At 48.3% G+C, this 18059-nt stretch overlaps 1 protein-coding gene across 3 annotated transcripts in view; it reads left to right on the top strand.

The window, feature by feature from the left end:
- The window catches only part of GLI2 (GLI family zinc finger 2), a 160143-nt gene that overhangs the window by 91606 nt on the left and 50478 nt on the right, over positions 1 to 18059 (top strand). The window contains exon 1 of one of the 3 annotated variants that reach the window (XM_073545313.1): positions 10268 to 10378. The exons of the other annotated variants lie outside the window; for them this stretch is intronic. The gene's annotated coding sequence lies outside the window, so the exon portion shown is untranslated. Of the gene's footprint in view, positions 1 to 10267; positions 10379 to 18059 lie in introns of those variants that run through there. 3 annotated transcript variants of the gene reach the window in all.

Below are 18059 nucleotides of genomic sequence, written 5' to 3'. Positions count from 1 at the left end.
TCTCTGTCCCGTTTTCCTTCTTACCTGTATAATATCTGGTCTCTGTTCCGTTTTCCTTCTTACCTGTATAATATTCGGTCTCTGTCCCGTTTTCCTCTTTACCTGTATAATATCCGGTCTCTGTCCCGTTTCCTCTTTACCTGTATAATATCCGGTCTCTGTTCCGTTTTCCTCTTTACCTGTATAATATCCGGTCTCTGTCCCGTTTTCCTCTTTACCTGTATAATATTCGGTCTCTGTCCCTTTTCCTCTTTACCTGTATAATATCCGGTCTCTGTCCCGTTTTCCTTCTTACCTGTATAATATCTGGTCTCTGTTCCGTTTTCCTCTTTACCTGTATAATATCCGGTCTCTGTCCCGTTTTCCTCTTTACCTGTATAATATTCGGTCTCTGTCCCGTTTCCTCTTTACCTGTATAATATCCGGTCTCTGTCCCGTTTTCCTTCTTACATGTATAATATTCGGTCTCTGTTCCGTTTTCCTCTTTACCTGTATAATATCCGGTCTCTGTCCCGTTTTCCTCTTTACCTGTATAATATCCGGTCTCTGTCCCGTTTTCCTCTTTACCTGTATAATAGCTGGTCTCTGTCCCGTTTTCCTCTTTACCTATACAATATTCGGTCTCTGTTCCGTTTTCCTCTTTACCTGTATAATATCCGGTCTCTGTCCCGTTTTCCTCTTTACCTGTATAATATCCGGTCTCTGTCCCGTTTTCCTCTTTACCTGTATAATATCCGGTCTCTGTCCCGTTTTCCTCTTTACCTGTATAATATCCGGTCTCTGTCCCGTTTTCCTTCTTACCTGTATAATATCCTGTCTCTGTCCCGTTTTCCTCTTTACCTGTATAATATCCGGTCTCTGTCCCGTTTTCCTCTTTACCTGTATAATATCCGGTCTCTGTCCCGTTTTCCTCTTTACCTGTATAATATTCGGTCTCTGTCCCGTTTTCCTCTTTACCTGTATAATATCCGGTCTCTGTCCCGTTTTCCTTCTTACCTGTATAATATCCTGTCTCTGTCCCGTTTTCCTCTTTACCTGTATAATATCCGGTCTCTGTCCCGTTTTCCTCTTTACCTGTATAATATCTGGTCTCTGTCCCGTTTTCCTTCTTACCTGTATAATATCCTGTCTCTGTCCCGTTTTCCTCTTTACCTGTATAATATCCGGTCTCTGTTCCGTTTTCCTCTTTACCTGTATAATATCTGGTCTCTGTCCCGTTTTCCTTCTTACCTGTATAATATCCTGTCTCTGTCCCGTTTTCCTCTTTACCTGTATAATATCCGGTCTCTGTCCCGTTTTCCTCTTTACCTGTATAATATCCGGTCTCTGTTCCGTTTTCCTCTTTACCTGTATAATATCCTGTCTCTGTCCCATTTTCCTCTTTACCTGTATAATATCCGGTCTCTGTTCCGTTTTCCTCTTTACCTGTATAATATCCTGTCTCTGTCCCGTTTTCCTTCTTACCTGTATAATATCCTGTCTCTGTCCCGTTTTCCTCTTTACCTGTATAATATCCGGTCTCTGTCCCGTTTTCCTCTTTACCTGTATAATATCCGGTCTCTGTTCCGTTTTCCTCTTTACCTGTATAATATCCGGTCTCTGTCCCGTTTTCCTCTTTACCTGTATAATATCCGGTCTCTGTTCCGTTTTCCTCTTTACCTGTATAATATCCGGTCTCTGTTCGGATTTTCGCTTGTTCGGTTTCGGTAGAGGTCGACGTCCCCGTGGAGCCCCAATCATCGGACTTGGGTGTTTCTCCTGTGTCCTTTGCCATCGGCGGAGGAAGCGCGTGTCCCTGGGCGCATTGTGCGGAGCGGCTGCGGCTTTGTCTTGTCTCCATTTGCATGCTCTTGATGGATTGCCGGGTCGGAGGTGCTTTTCTGGGGAAGCGGTGAAGTGCCTCTTCAGCAGACTCTTCGCTGCAGAGGCCTGAGGCTCCGTGTGCCTCCGCTGCCGTCCCTGGGTTGCTCTACATCTGGCTGTCAGGAGACTCTGGACATCAATCTGCCGTTCTCATGTCCCCAGATCTGCTGAAGTCGGTGCTCAGCAATCTATGGCCGCTGTGTGCGGCGCCAACTGAAAAGACTCTGATCGGCAGCCGCGTCCCGGCGTCACACTGATGGCAGAGAGTTTATAATCCTCTCGCTATGTGCAGAAAAACAGAAGAACATCAGTGTGGAATATAAAGTGTCCTTAGTCTCCTGCTTTACATCATGGCAGATACGGGATTATCACACACCATCTTATGCGTGCGACCGGTGAGCGCCGGGGATCGTCCAGGAGTCAGACCTCACAGGGAATGATCGAGAAGGCGGCGGTCGTGTATATACTCCACAGGGAAAGGCAGAGCTCCTCCGGTGTATTCCTGTAATCTGACATCTGCTAGTTTAGAAAGTCTGATCATCCTTGCCTGGGAGTTGCTGATACAGTATAACTGCCTGCTGTCTTGCTGCTGCACTCAGTCTTACCACAGTTTATATTATCTGCGACATATAACTGTCTTCCACAACCACACCTTTATAGTAGAGTTTGTCTGTTCCTCACCCAGTTTTAAGATACAAGAAAATGATGAAATCATCAACTGTCTGGTAGAATCAGTTACTCATTCACCCGACTATAATCCCACAAAGTCCCTGACTGTACAAGTGAGGAGAAGAGATGAAAGCAACAGGCGGTCACCAGATACTGATGATGGAGGAGACGGGCAGTCAGCAGATACTGATAACGGAGGCAATGGGTCAACACCAGATACTGATAATGGAGGCGACGGGCAGTCACCAGATACTGATAACTGAGGCGACGGACAATCACCAGATACTGATGATGGAGGAGACAGGCGGTCACCAGATACTGATAATGGAGGCTAGGAGAGGTCACCAGATACTGATAACGGAGGCAATGGGCCATCAACAGATACTGATAATGGAGGCTAGGAGTGGTCACCAGATACTGATAATGGAGGCAATGGGCAATCACCAGATACTGATAATGGAGGCGACGGGTGGTCACCAGATACTGATAACAGAGGCGATGGGCGATCACCAGACACTGATGACGGAGGCGACGGGCGGTCACCAGATATTGATAATGGAGGCGACGGGTGGTCACCAGATACTGATAACAGAGGCGATGGGCGATCACCAGATACTGATGATGGAGGAGACAGGCAGTCACCAGATACTGATAATGGAGGCTAGGAGCGGTCACCAGATACTGATAACGGAGGCAATGTGCCATCACCAAATACTGATAATGGAGGCTAGGAGCAGTCACCAAATATTGATAATGGAGGCAATGGGCCATCACCAGATACTGATAATGGAGGCAATGGGCAATCACCAGATACTGATAACGGAGGCAATGGGCAATCACCAGATACTGATGATGGAGGAGACAGGCGGTCACCAGATACTGATAATGGAGGCAACGGGTGGTCACCAGATACTGATAATGGAGGCAACGGGCGGTCACCAGATACTGATAACGGAGGCGACGGGCGGTCACCAGATACTGATAACGGAGGCGACGGGCGGTCACCAGATACTGATAACGGATGCGACGGGCGGTCACCAGATACTGATAATGGAGGCGACGGGCGGTCACCAGATACTGATAATGGAGGCAACGGGCGGTCACCAGATACTGATAATAGAGGCAACGGGCAGTCACCAGATACTGATAACGGAGGCGACGGGCGGTCACCAGATACTGATAACGGAGGCGACGGCGGTCACAGATACTGATGATGGAGGAGACAGGCGGTCACCAGATACTGATAACGGAGGCGGTGATCAGATACTGATGATGAAGGCGACGGGCGGTCACCAGACACTGACGAGATTTACATTTGTTTTGAGCCACTTTGTATTCTGTTAATTGATAACGGCTCATCCACACATCTTGTTTTTTTTCACGTAGGAAAAAACAGTCTTAGTTTTGATTTTGTGCAAATTTTCATATTTTCGTCTGAGTTTCATTAGCTTTTCTGCTATGAGAAAAAACCTGTTTCTCTTCTTCTCTATCAGTCCGTGAATAACGACCGCGCTCGGCGGCATCGGATCAATGTCAGACACGTCTCTGGGATTTTGCGCAAACAACTTGGTCTGACAAAAAGACGAGCCTTGTGGACGGCACTGGGTGCAAGTTCTGCGTGTGAAAACACGGATCACACTCGTGCATTAAACAGACGTGTGACTGAGGTCCGGCACTTTTATCCATGAAAGCTTCTTCTTCTTTGCAGCATTTTTTCTACACTGGTCGCAGTTCTGAGTGTCTGATACATTCATCCCTTTCCGACTCTTCCCGCCGTAGAGCTCCTGTGATATCTTTTGCTCAGTTCCGGATTAGCAGACATTCCAAATCCGGGGGTTCCAGATTAAAGGACGAGGCGTCAGATTTGCTGCTGTTCTGAATGTCGTGACTGATTCCCATGTCGGCCGTCCATTTCCTGTGACGTTTCATATTACGCTTGTGTGCTGGATTATAGGATGCCGGATTAAAGGCATTTCACTTCGTCCCCGTATTAATGGCTTCCCTCCTGTGAGTTATCCTTACTTCTTCCTCCTGATCTGATACCTGACTTCTGGTGCGGGGCCCCTTTAAGAACCTCGTACTCCGGCGCAGGATGCGGGACCGGCGATTACGGCAGGAGATATAATTTACAGGCAGAAGTGACGCCTCGCTGCCGAGTTTATGAGCTGTTAGTACCGGTTACTACCTGGAGCGAGGGATAAATGATGTTTTATGAAGACGCTGCAGCCCTGAGCGATGCGAGTCTATAAAGCGGGTGCGGGCTCCACACTCCGGCCCTAACCGGGGCCCCATCCCCAGATGATGGATCATCGCCGTCTAATGAGCGCAGTTATCATGGAGACGACGTATTTATCTACATGGGGAAATAGTAACTCATTGGCGGAGGAATTGTGCCAAAATGCGGCGTCCGATCCCAGCAACCTGCTTAAAAAACGGCCAACGCCTCTGGATATGAAATCAAGTGCAACGTGTGCATTCGCGAGCATACCCCGTCTGATACCTTGTAACAAACCCTCAGCTGTGAGCACTGTTGGGTCTGCACAGAATTGTAGTAAGCACCAATGTTCCCTGACAGCGACCAGAGATCTTGAAGTTAGTTATTGACAGTATAAGACCCCCAGGTAGACGCTTACGCAGCTTTCAGGCATTGCTGCCATAATACATTTTTTTCCAGACAGCATTGCCTTTATTTTGCGGCAATTAAAAGATGCACCATTATTACTGCATGGTGTGAACGCAGCCTGATGTTTCTACAAGGTGTAATTCTTAGTGCTGATCGGTTTTCGTTGCGCTGCCCTGGTCTGACGTCCGGTCTGCTCCTCCATAGTAGGCGGAATCCTCGGGCCCTCAACACCCTGAGATCACAGAAGTGACGCCGGCCACCATGCAGGACTGGACGATGAGCGATGTCCTTAATTGTATTGTTCATCTCTAGTAATTGTGAGTTTGGCGGTGTGACTTCCCCTTTAAGAGCAGCTTGTGGCGTCCTGGGGGACCTGAGGGAATCCTGAGTTTCCAGCATCCTCTCCATGTCACCCTCCGCTTCTCCCTGGCTCCATGCCAGCCGTAGACCGAAGGCGACCCTGACTGTGGAGCCCTGGGCTGCACTAACCTCTGCTCCAGCTGTTTCCAGTCTCAGGGCTCCTCTGTGGTTTTACATCCCCATCCTGACTGATCTGTGTATTCTCTCCGGGGTCAGGCGGCTTTAATCCTGACTGGAGCAGAGGAGATCTGGGGAGATGTGATCCAGACACTGGAACCTTCCAAGGAATGCGCTGTTAACCCCTGTGCTGCCACAGGCATGTACGCTCTCTGGCCAGGTGCTCCCTGTTACAGTATAGCTTCCACATCAATTTTTTTCACTTCCCCCACTGTCATCATCTCCCTTCTGACTTTTTAGCTGAGGGTTTTAGTTAATACTTGGTCGTCACTTGACTGCTCAGAACAAGCGTCCTATTCCTGGCCATTATGTGACTCGTTTCTGCATTTTCTCCAGTTTTCTCCTCTGCAGTTTCCATCTCTGATTTAGTGGGTGGGATGCTATGAGATCTCCCATCCGCAGCACTCACAGACATGAGTACTTCTTGTTCTTCTGTCTCTATCTAGTATCTGTTCTGAAGCAGCAGCATGAAGGAACTATACAGCAGTACTTCACAGTGTAGCTGTGAATCCAGCTCTTGGATGATCTACAACACTTTCTAGAAGCAACAACATGGATGACTTTATACAGCAATATTAATAATTGCAGCGGTGAAGGAGTGAAAGCTAATAGTAGAAGCAGAAGCAGCATGGAATACTGAGCCGTGTAGCTGTGAATCCAATGCTCAGATCCCTTTTCCATAATTCGATCGATAGCTGTAATCTGTTCCTTCATTGAAATGGCAGTCATTTTGGTGGATTTTAAAGGTTTAACAGTAAATGAAGAGTTGAGGTGGCAGGGGGTAGACATGGCTCATAAGTGGCGAAAGAAGCAGAATTCTTCAATACGATGTACAACAAAGTTACTTTCTCTTGTGCTTTTGATTTATGCAGAATCTGGTAAAATGAAAGTGACTATTTACAAGGTTGGGAGCCAGAGGTTGCAAACCACAATCCTTCCAAATAACCCAAACATCAACTTTGTACAAACCTGATCCTTCTAAGGGTATGTGCACACAATCAAGAATTGGCAGCACTTTGGACGCAGCACATGCTCGCTGCCATCTATTGAACATAGGTGAATCCTCTGTGATCACTGAACCGTGCGGAATCACCGCGTCCAATACATTGTACGGGTGAAAATTATCTTGTGGAGACTCGTATCTCCACAAGACAAATAGATATGCTGCGGTCTGGAGAGATGCGCCACATGTCTGTCTCCGCGGGTGATCCGCGGGCGTCTCTGGACGCATAGTGGGCATGGGTTGTCTTGAAATCCCATCCACTATGCAGTCACACCTGGACGCTGCACAAGTACACAGCGTCCAGCCCACAGCGGTGTGAACCTACCCTAACAGCTGAGGGTTTCTTACTGTATCCAGTCTTGACAATTCTCTGTAAACAAACTGCTGGAACTTCAGACTGATACAATGTAGCAAACTGCAAAGATGGGAGATATAATGTTATGCTGCTCTTCAGTTCTCAGAGAATTCCCTGGATGGATACAATTGTATCAAACCCTCAGCTGTGAGAAGTGTTTGGTCTGTACAGGCTTTCCGCCTCTGGATGTAAGGACAGTTTCACACGTCAGTGTCTCCGGTACGTGTAGTGACAGTTTTCTCACGTACCGGGGACACTGACGCACGTAGACACATTCTAATGAATATGTCTATGCAGATGTCAGCGTGTTTTCACGGACCGTGTGTCCGTGTGCAAAATACGCTGACATGTCCGTTTTTGTGCAACAGCACAGATCACACGGACCCATACAAGTCAATGGGTCCGTGTAAACACGTACCGCACACGGATGCTGTCCGTGTGCATTTTTAAAAGTCAAATGTTTAACATTGAAACTAATCTTTCCAATACAAGGACAGCACACGGATGGCCTACGTATGCACACGGATAGCTCCAGTACCGGTTTTACCGGTACCGGAATTATTTGGACGTGTGGAACTGCCCTAAACCAGTACCAAAATTGTAAAATTAAATTTACATAAAGGAAGCGTGCCCCTATAAGGCTGCGATAAAATGTTCCATCACTGATTCCAGTGTTTCACCATCACTGGGGCGTTACTGGTAAGTGAGGTTTTATTTGGGTGATGGGGGGGGGGCACTTCCTGCATATTTACTCCTAGGAATATCTATGAAATAAGGAATAACACTACCCCCTCCACCAACCTCGCCCCCCTCCCCTTATTTTTTTAAAGCTGTACACCCTTTAATTGCATATCTGCAGTCACAGGAAAACCTTTCATTGTGGGGGCACAAAGCCGCTCACAAGTATCTAAATCTTCCCGGCCAGTTCACTTTTGTGAATGTTTAATGCACGTGAAATTTATTCATTCTGTTCCCGTCCATTGAAGTTTTCGCCGTTTTCCCCCGGATGTTACAATATCCAAGGAGGACGAGGATCATGAGGTAAAGCCCAATTATTAAATCTCGTGCTGTGCGGGAAAATAGAGGAAGGGTCTGAGCTTTGTGTGGGTCGCAGGACTTACAAGACGGTGCAGAAAGGGGCAGAGCGCTTAGTATTCTGCTCGGGTAGTTCGGATGTGAGCACCATGGCCTTAAAGACTGCGGCGCGCCTCGCGGGATCGCCATATGCTCACAGTTTAGTTTTTAGCTTTTTTTTTCTGATCTGACAAAAGTTTATATCAGAACTTTCCTCATTAAACATTACTGGCACAAACTCAATCCTGGGCATGAAAGGGGAGGATAGGGTCTCCTCCTGGTCAACTAACTCACTCCCCCTCCAATTTTAGGGTGCTAGACCCCTTAATGTCCTTTGATGGGACCCTCAGCTGGCTCTCCCCATTCCTTAAGACATCTTGTTTCTGGTTCTTCCTGGTCTGGAGTAATGGGGACATCCTGAGCCAGGGACCACCTATTAATCATTCCTCAGTGCCTATCGCTGCAAAAAACACAGCAGGGGAAAAGAATGGCAGCGCGCGTCAGGGATTGGGTGAGGGCTGGCAGGCATCAAAGCAAAGAGGGACAGGCAACGATAGAAATAATGACACAAGAGTCAAGGGGTCATGGAAAGAGATGGAGCTGGCAGGATAAGACCCCCAAAGGGAACAACTATCACGAGAAACATGATCCCAGTAACCCCCCAAACAAAAGAGCGCCCCCAGTGGGGGTCAAGATGCTAACATTGCCTGGAGTATAGAAATGAAGATAACTGATGTTACTAATGTGTTCTGCATAATAAAATGTTCTATAACTTCCTCATTTTCGTTTTTAAGGTGTCTGCCTAAAAATAGAAATATTCACTGCTAAAAACAGTATTAAACTGGAAAATACTTCTCACAGCTGAGGGTTTGTTACAGTTGTATCCAGTGTAGACAGAGCTCTATGTCAGCAGCACACATCTCCCATTTGCCATGATTTTGTTACATTTTACCTGCACTGATACAATGTATCGGTCTGAAGTCCAGACTGTTTAACACCCAGAAGATAAAACTGTAAGAGTATGTGCACACGTTCAGTATAAGGCTGGTTTCACACTAGCGTTTTTTAGCGCTGCGCTTCGTGAGCGTCCATGCGCATGCGTCCTGCACCCCTATCTTTAACATGGGAGCGCAAGGTCTAGCGTATGCACGCGTTCGTATGCGTTTTCGTGCGCATGCGGGTTTTTGTAGTGTGCGCCGGACGCAACCTGTTGCATTTTTGGTCCGTCCGACCCGTCTCAAAAAAACGCATGCGAAAAATCACATTACAGTCTATGGGAACGCAGGCGTGCGCATGTCCATGCGCACGCCTGCGTTTAAAATCACATGCGTTTTAAGAGTTAACATGGCTAGAAACTTGTTAAAACGCATGCGCCTAAAAAAAGCAAATGCATACAAAACGCATGATGCGTTTTTTGCATGCGATTCTATTGCGCGCGAAGCGCAGCGCTAAAAAACGCTAGTGTGAAACTAGCCTTAGTCAGCGCTCTGGACGCAGCACATGTCCGCTGCCGGCTTTTGAGCGCAGGTGATTCCGCACGTGTTCATTGAGCCGTCCGGAATCACCGCATCCAATACACAATGAGCGTCTCCGCAAGATAAATAGACATGCTGCGGTCTGGAAAGACACGCCACATGTCCGTCTCCACAGTGAAGCCGCGGGTGCATGCATAGTGGGCATGGGATTTCTTGAAATCCCATCTATTATGCTGTAACATCTGGCCTCTGCGGATGTACGCAATCTCCAACCCCCATCGTTTACTCACCGCGGGAATCAGGCCCTGATTGGTAATATAACCAACCGGGCATTTTCCCGCTGGGCCGCTGTCATGTGGGCCGCTGTCATGTGGGCCGCAGGCGGCAGTGCCCGCTCATCTGGCCGCTTGCCAGCTGATGCGGCCACTGGCCTGGCTGTTGCTCCTGCCGCCGGCCCTCTGCGGGCACGGCGGTTATAGTTTCCGACGTCCCGCACTGCAAGGAGATAAGCCGCCACGCCCCCCCCCCTGCGCACCCATCCCCACTGTAGCATGAGACCTCCCCCCCCACCACTCACAGCGTCGCTTGCCTGCTCTCTTCTCTGTTCACAGGAGGGGAGGAGTCAGGGGTCACATGATCAGGAGCCTTTGTCCAGACCCCTGATCATGTGACCCCCTGACTCCGCCCCTCATGTGACCTCATCACAGGTCCTGTGTGCTCAGCCCTGCCTCTTGGTGTCTGCCGGACTCTGCTGTGCTGTTGTCATGGTGCTGGATGAGGTAAGTATGCGTGGGGTCAGGAGGGGTTTACAGGGTAGATGTAGCAGAGCCGCGCGTGTACGAGGAGTACGGAGCGGAGCCGCGCGTGTACAAGGTGTACGGAGCGGAGCCATATGTGTATGGGGTATACGGAGCGGAGCCGTGTGTGTACGGAGTGGAGCCATATGTGTACAGGATGTACGAAGCATACAGAGCGGGCTTTTCCCACGGACACAGGAGTACACGGCGGAGCCCCGAGGAGCATTTTAAAACTCACACATGACGTTCCACCTGAAGTGATGTGCTGGAAGCTGACCGGAAATGAGGTAATTTCTTGAGGAGATTGTGACGGAACCAGGAATGCTTCAGATCCATCTCCATGTCCTCCTCCGACAGCGCAGACAGCAGGATCGCCTTGGAATCGGGGATGCCGGCCATGTGAGCGGATCATGATATGTCCTGCACCAGGAGGCTCAGGTGGGCACTACAATGGGAGCCGGGCTGCTATAGTATCTTTATAGAATCTTTCTTTATTTCTTTCTCTCATTTTCTTTCTCTCTCTCTGTTCTTTCTTTCTCTCTCTTTTCTCTCTCTCTGTTTTCTCTCTTCCTTAGTGCCAGTCAGTGTGCCCATAATGCCAGTCACTGTGCCCTCAGTACCAGTCAGTGTGATCAGCAGTGCTAAATGGGTGTGATTAGGCATGGGCATGACTAGTTGCAAAATGGGTGTGGCCGGGCGTGGCCTAAAATTTGCAGTGGCGCGCTGTGCGCGCCGCAGTCTTTGTCCATCCTTCCCTTCTTCAAAAGTTGGGAGGTATGATAGGGGCAGCTATGACCAGGGGGTCTGGTTGACCAATGGATAGCAGTTCTGCCAGGAATTCTGTCACCCTGTGTACAAAAGGGGACAGAGCTTTGGGAGGAGTACTGCAACTAAAAGCAATAAATAAGACTGAGCTGAAATACTGGGCACAGCTGTGACTACATGTTATATAGTCGTGTTAATCTCCTCTCACTTCTTGTAACCTACAACTGTACAAAAATATTATATAGTCACCATGTGACTAGTGGGTCTGTGTAACTTCAAATGCCAGGGCTGAATTTTAGTCCCAGTCCGGCCCTGGTGGGAATGTACCCTTAGGCCGGGGTCACACTGGCGAGGAATACGGCCGAGTAAGAGGCGCTAAAAGCCGCATTACACACGGACCAATGATTCTCTATGGGGTCCCTCGCACCAGCCGTATATTTCTCATCCGTATTCTGCGCTCCGTGCCAATCGCAGCATGCTGGGACTGTCAGCGTACTACGGCCGTAATACGCCAATGCAAGTCTATGGGTACGCAAAAATACGGATTATACACGGACCACACATGTGACCTGCGAGAAATACGCACCCGGTGTCTTTTACAAAAGCCGACAATTCAGTGCGCTATACAGTAAACTCACACTGACAGGTTTAATATAGAAATGAAAGAATAGATATATACACATAGAATACACACATACATATATATATGCATTCCATGTGTCTATATCTATTCTTTGGTTTCTGTTAGAAACCCTGTCATAGGGCTCCATTATATGTCCATTTTGCAAGCCTGCGAGAAAATCTCGCCATACGGATGCCATACAGATGCTGACATGCGCAAAATACGCGACCACACCTTGATTACGGATGACATACGGAGCACTGTTTACGGGTCATTCATCCGTATTATGCATGTAAAATACTGACCGTATTTTGCGTCGGTTAGTGTGACCCCGGCCTTAGCGGTTATTTCAGGTCTCCTGCGGCGCTGGATTTAGGGGGAGGTAAACTGGGCTAGGACCAAGGACATCATTTCTTAGGAGACCCCTTTAGCAGGAGAATCCTTATCCAGCATTGACCCCTTTACTGCATAAGATCATCAGGAAATTTCCAATTAACTCTTTTACTGCCATAGACCATGATAGAGTTTGAAATTAACTACAATGTGAAGCCAGGGCACTACTTTGCTTTCTCCCAGAACCCCATTTTCCCCCAAAAATACACATATGCTATTGGGATTCCCATTTAAAACTTATTTACATAATATTGGAATGCCCCTCTAATAAACAATTCCCTTTATTGCAGGGGTGTGGAATCTTTTTTCTGCCAAGGGCCATTTGGATATTTAAACCATCCTTCGAGGGCCGTACAAACTCCGCCCACAAAGTACATCCTGACTCTGGCACTGGTTTCATGATTTAATCTTTCATTGCATGCCCTTCAATGTTCAGTAGTGAACACTGCGTGTGTGCTAACAGAGCAAGAAGAAATTAATGAGCTTGTGGCAATCAAAATCCAGCTCCCTGCCCAAGAATGCGATCCCTGAGAATCTGCTCGGGGGCCTGATAAAAGGTCATCAAGGGCCGTAAATGGCCCTGGGGCCTGAGGTTCCTCACCCCTGCTTTGAGTTGCTAGTGCAGTTCTTGGTAAGATAAAGTTCTTACCAAATGAAAACCGATTACGGTAACTTTCAGCTGTCCTTGTCCTTTTGCGCCTCTGAATTTTGCCTGTCACCAGTTTGGCGCCTCTGCGCCTTATAGTCGTCCCCTTAGCGCAGAGCTGCACCATTGGCCATACCACAACCATTTTTAGCTCAGTAGTAAGAGCCAGCAGTGTTTTCTGGAAAGGTGTAAATGTGTGGAGACTCGTCCTGCCGTTTTTTTAGAGAGCTGGAAAAAAAAACACTTTGATTCTTGGCACAGAAAGTCCAGACTTCCAGCTACAGTTTTCACCAAAAGCCGTGGATATTTGCTGAATAAACTCTCCCGATGACAGGCGGAGACACCGGGTCTGCCGATCTGCATGCTTCTCCTGACAGGTGGAGGCACTGGGGGATTTATGGAGCCGATCTGCACTTTATATAAACTCCTGAGCATCGCTATAAGCTGCTACTTTATGAGCTGCTGTGATACCTTGTGACAGCAGCAAAAGACTGAGACCGGTTCCTGCATGTCTCCCTGGTATCAGGAGGATCCCCCTCCTGTCTCACCCGCTACCTTGATGATACCTCCTGCAGTCTCGGAATTATTTCCTTATTCATGGCCACCATCTCTAGTAGTTAGTAGAGCCTCTCTGGCTGTTATAACCTGCTGTAGATGTGATGCGTCGCCATACACCAGCTTCTGGCACCGTTCCTAAAGAAATCTTAACCCTGTCCTCATGGGGAAAGGCCTCCAGGTCATTAATGTACCTGGGTTTGTTGCAGTCACCTTATTCACATCCGAACAAAGATTTTCTATGGAATTTTCAAGTGTTTCAAATTCTTCTGAAACCGATTCTTGGTGGACTGTGAGGTGTTGGGATCATGGTTCTGTTGTTCATGCTTCAACTTCCTAAATAGCATGATTTTTCTTAGGAGTCCCTGATATTTGACAGATTTCATCTAGCCCTCCTCACGCTGCAGGTTTCTGTCCCCAGAGCCTCACCGAGCCACTGCAGTGATTCACCAAAATTCACCAAGACCCCTCCACCATCCTTCACTGTAGACATCACAGAGCCCCCACCATGCTTCACTGTAGACATCACAGAGCCCTCATCGAGCCACCGCCGTGCTTCACCAGAATTCACGAAGCCCCCACCATCCTTCACTGTAGACATCACAGAGCCCCCACTATGCTTCACCATAGGCAAAGAGGCCCCACCGTGCTACACTGTAGACATCACAGAGCCCTCATCGAGCCACCGCCGTGCTTTACCAGAATTCACCAAGCCCCCATCATCCTTCACTGTAGACATCACAGAGCCCCCACCATGTTTCACTGTAGGCAAAGAGGCCCCACCGTGCTACTCTGTAGACATCACTGAGTCCCTGCTGTGCTACACTGTAGACATCACCGAGTCCCCGCTGTGCTACACTGTAGACATCACTGATCCCTAGCCGTGCTACACTGTAGACTTCACTGAGCCCCTCTGTGCTTCACTGTAATCACAGAGGCCTCTCGCCAACCTTCACTGTAGTCATCATGCATCCCATGCCGTGCTCCATTGTAGACATCAGAGTCCTCGTCAAGCTACATTGTAGTCCTTACCGAACCCATGTGCTCCACTGTAGTCATCACTGAGCCCCTCTTGTAATTCACTGTAGTCACAGAGCCCCCACTGTGCTTCACTGTAGGCATCACCGAGCCCCCGCTGTGCTTCACTTTACACATCACCGAGTTGCTGCCATATGTCACTTTAGACATCACTGAGCCCCCTCCGTGCTTTCCTGTAGATATCACCCATCCCCCGCAATTCTCCACTGTAGTCATCAGAGGCCCTGCTATGCTTCACTGTAGGCATAACCAAGCCCCCACCTTGCTTCACTGTAGGCATCACCGAGCCCCCACTGTACTTCACTGTGCACATCGCAGAGTCCCTGCCATGCTTCACTGTAGGCATCATACTTTAGAGCCCACGACATGCTTCACTGTAGTCATCTCGGAGTCCCTGACATGCTTCACTATAGACATCACCGAACCTTTGCAGTGCTTCACTGTAGCCATCACTAAGCTTCACTGTAGTCATCGCCGAGCCCCGGACATGCTTCACTGTAGTCATCACTGAGCCCCTGTTGAGCTCCACAGTAGATTTCACTGTAGACATCAACCATCTCCCACTGTTTTCCAATGTAGACATCACAGAGCCCATGGAGTCCTTCACTGTAGCTATCACTAAGCCCCCACCATGCTTCACTGAAGGCATTACAAGCCTCTGCCATGTTTCACTGTAGGCAGGGTATACTTTTCAGTGGATGTTTCATTCTTCCTCCAGACACCCTTGATTTATAAGAACAAACAGTTCCACATTTGTTTTCGTTTTTTTTTTTTTTTGCTCCACTGAGCAGAATTCTAGATTTTTTTTTGTGATTATATTTATGATTTGGAGCCTATTTGAGGTGACGTTTCTTGTTCTTTTGGGTTAGTAAAGGGGATATCCTGGAGTCCAGTCATGGTGACCGCCAACATTTAGTAAGTGCAATACTGTGCAAACTGAGAAGCTGAGACCACGGGGCCCACAGCCACCAAACTTGGCTGCAGCTCTTCTGCAGTCATTGGAGGGTGACTGCCTCCGCAGGAATCTGGTGACATCTTCATCTTCCTGCCACATCCAGGTATTGTAGTCAATGTTCCTAAATGCACTTTGCTACCAGCTGTAGCTCCAGGAACAGTCATCGTGCTGTCTCTTTTTATTCTTCTCCAGGCTTAAGCACAATGATCTTTTCTCAACTTTTTGGACCCCTCTCTTCATTTTGCCTTGTTTCTAACATGTAATCAATTGTCACAGTCACAACAACCCCACAGACAGGCCGGGTATCTGATGTGTCCTTCTCATGGTTGGTTATAGTCTCTTTATTATTACATCCGAAGCTGGAGACAAATGCGCTCATCAGGATTCCATCAGGGGTGAATAATCCTGAGAAGTCAGGAAAAGTGGCTCCTTGTGCCGGATTTGGAGAAGCCACTTGTTATATTAGTTGTGTTCAGCGATTTGCATTGTTCTTGTCTCATTGGTTTATTGTAAACAGCAAAGTCTTTCCATTTTACTAATAAATCGAATAAGATGAATAGTAGATCGATAATGGATAGATCTGAAATAGAAGGATATTGGATACAGATGGCAGAAAGTTGTTATTTTCCACATTGTGATCTAGAGGACTTTATTTTACATGTTCAGCAGGTATACGCTGCCGTGTCTGGGAGGCTTTATAATGTCGCTATAAGGATGTGGCCCCCATTTTCGTGCACATCTGCCATCATGGTGTGAACATTAATATCCCCCAGAACTGTCTGATCTGCAGAAATAAAACTAATTTAAGCTCTGTCCCAATTCTTGGTGGATTTTTTCCGTTCCCCTTTTTCTGGAGGTGTGAGATACCAGCTACCACAGGTGTACCAGCCAGGAGGCGACAGCGACCCAATTAAAATGAAATATCGCCACTTCTTAAACAGCTGACAGGTGGGAAGAGACGTCCGATTCCTCCAGTACGAGGAGAGCTGCCGGATTGTCAGACATTGCGGATTACTGGACACATTGTCCTCTGTGCCGCACACTGGTGGTGATACACCCATCCGGTATACTGGACACAGTCAGATGACTTCACAGATTTCACACATTTTCCGGTTTCTAATGGTCACAAATTTACACCAAAATTTTGTATTTTTATTGATTATCAGATGTAAGTTTTGCATTGTGTACTGATGAGAGAATCCCTTAGGTTCTGTATTATGTTAGTGCTGCACACACGATGATCTGCGTATCAGATGATGGAGTGAACTGTATACTGCTCAGTGAATCTTATACATCCTACACTGGTCATTGATCCCATAGGGTCTGCAGAGTATACTGGTCACGGATCCTATAGGGTCTGCAGTGTATACTGGTCACGGATCCTATAAGGACTTCATTGTATACTGGTCACGGCTCCCATAGGGTCTGCAGAGTATACTGGTCACAGATACCATAGGGTCTGCAGTGTATACTGGTCACGGCTCCCACAGGGTCTGCAGAGTATACTGGTCACGGATCCCATAGGGTCTGCAGTGTATACTGGTCACGGTTCCCATAGGGTCTGCGGTGTATACTGGTCACGGATCCCATAGGGTCTGCGGTGTATACTGGTCACGGATCCCATAGGGTCTGCGGTGTATACTGGTCACGGATCCCATAGGGTCTGCGGTGTATACTGGTCACGGATCCCATAGGGTCTGCGGTGTATACTGGTCACGGATCCCATAGGGTTTGCGGTGTATACTGGTCACGGATCCCATAGGGTCTGCAGTGTATGCTGGTCACGGCTCCCATAGGGTCTGCGGTGTATACTGGTCACGGATCCCATAGGGTCTGCGGTGTATACTGGTCACGGATCCCATAGGGTCTGCTGTGTATACTGGTCACGGATCCCATAGGGTCTGCAGTGTATGGTGGTCACGGTTCCCATAGGGTCTGCGGTGTATACTGGTCACGGATCCCATAGGGTCTGCGATGTATACTGGTCACGGATCCCATAGGGTCTGTGGTGTATACTGGTCACGGATCCCATAGGGTCTGCAGTGTATGCTGGTCACGGATCCCATAGGGTCTGCAGTGTATACTGGTCACGGATCCCATAGGGTCTGCAGTGTATGCTGGTCACGGATCCCATAGGGTCTGCAGTGTATGCTGGTCACGGATCCCATAGGGTCTGCAGTGTATACTGGTCACGGATCCCATAGGGTCTGCGGTGTATACTGGTCACAGATCCCATAGGGTCTGCGGTGTATACTGGTCACGGATCCCATAGGGTCTGCGGTGTATACTGGTCACGGATCCCATAGGGTCTGCGGTGTATACTGGTCACAGATCCCATAGGGTCTGCGGTGTATACTGGTCACGGATCCCATAGGGTCTGCGGTGTATACTGGTCACGGATCCCATAGGGTCTGCGGTGTATACTGGTCACAGATCCCATAGGGTCTGCGATGTATACTGGTCACGGATCCCATAGGGTCTGTGGTGTATGCTGGTCACGGATCCCATAGGGTCTGCAGTGTATGCTGGTCACGGATCCCATAGGGTCTGCAGTGTATGCTGGTCACGGATCCCATAGGGTCTGCAGTGTATGCTGGTCACGGATCCCATAGGGTCTGCAGTGTATGCTGGTCACGGATCCCATAGGGTCTGCAGTGTATGCTGGTGAAATCCTCTGGGTTGTGTAGTT

Source organism: Dendrobates tinctorius, unplaced genomic scaffold, assembly GCF_039654945.1.
Source record: "Dendrobates tinctorius isolate UK_male_01 unplaced genomic scaffold, ASM3965494v1 ptg000143l, whole genome shotgun sequence".
Taxonomy (NCBI): Eukaryota; Metazoa; Chordata; class Amphibia; order Anura; family Dendrobatidae; genus Dendrobates; species Dendrobates tinctorius.
The sequence above is the reverse complement of the archived record's forward strand: the minus strand, read 5'-3'. Positions and strand labels throughout refer to the sequence as shown.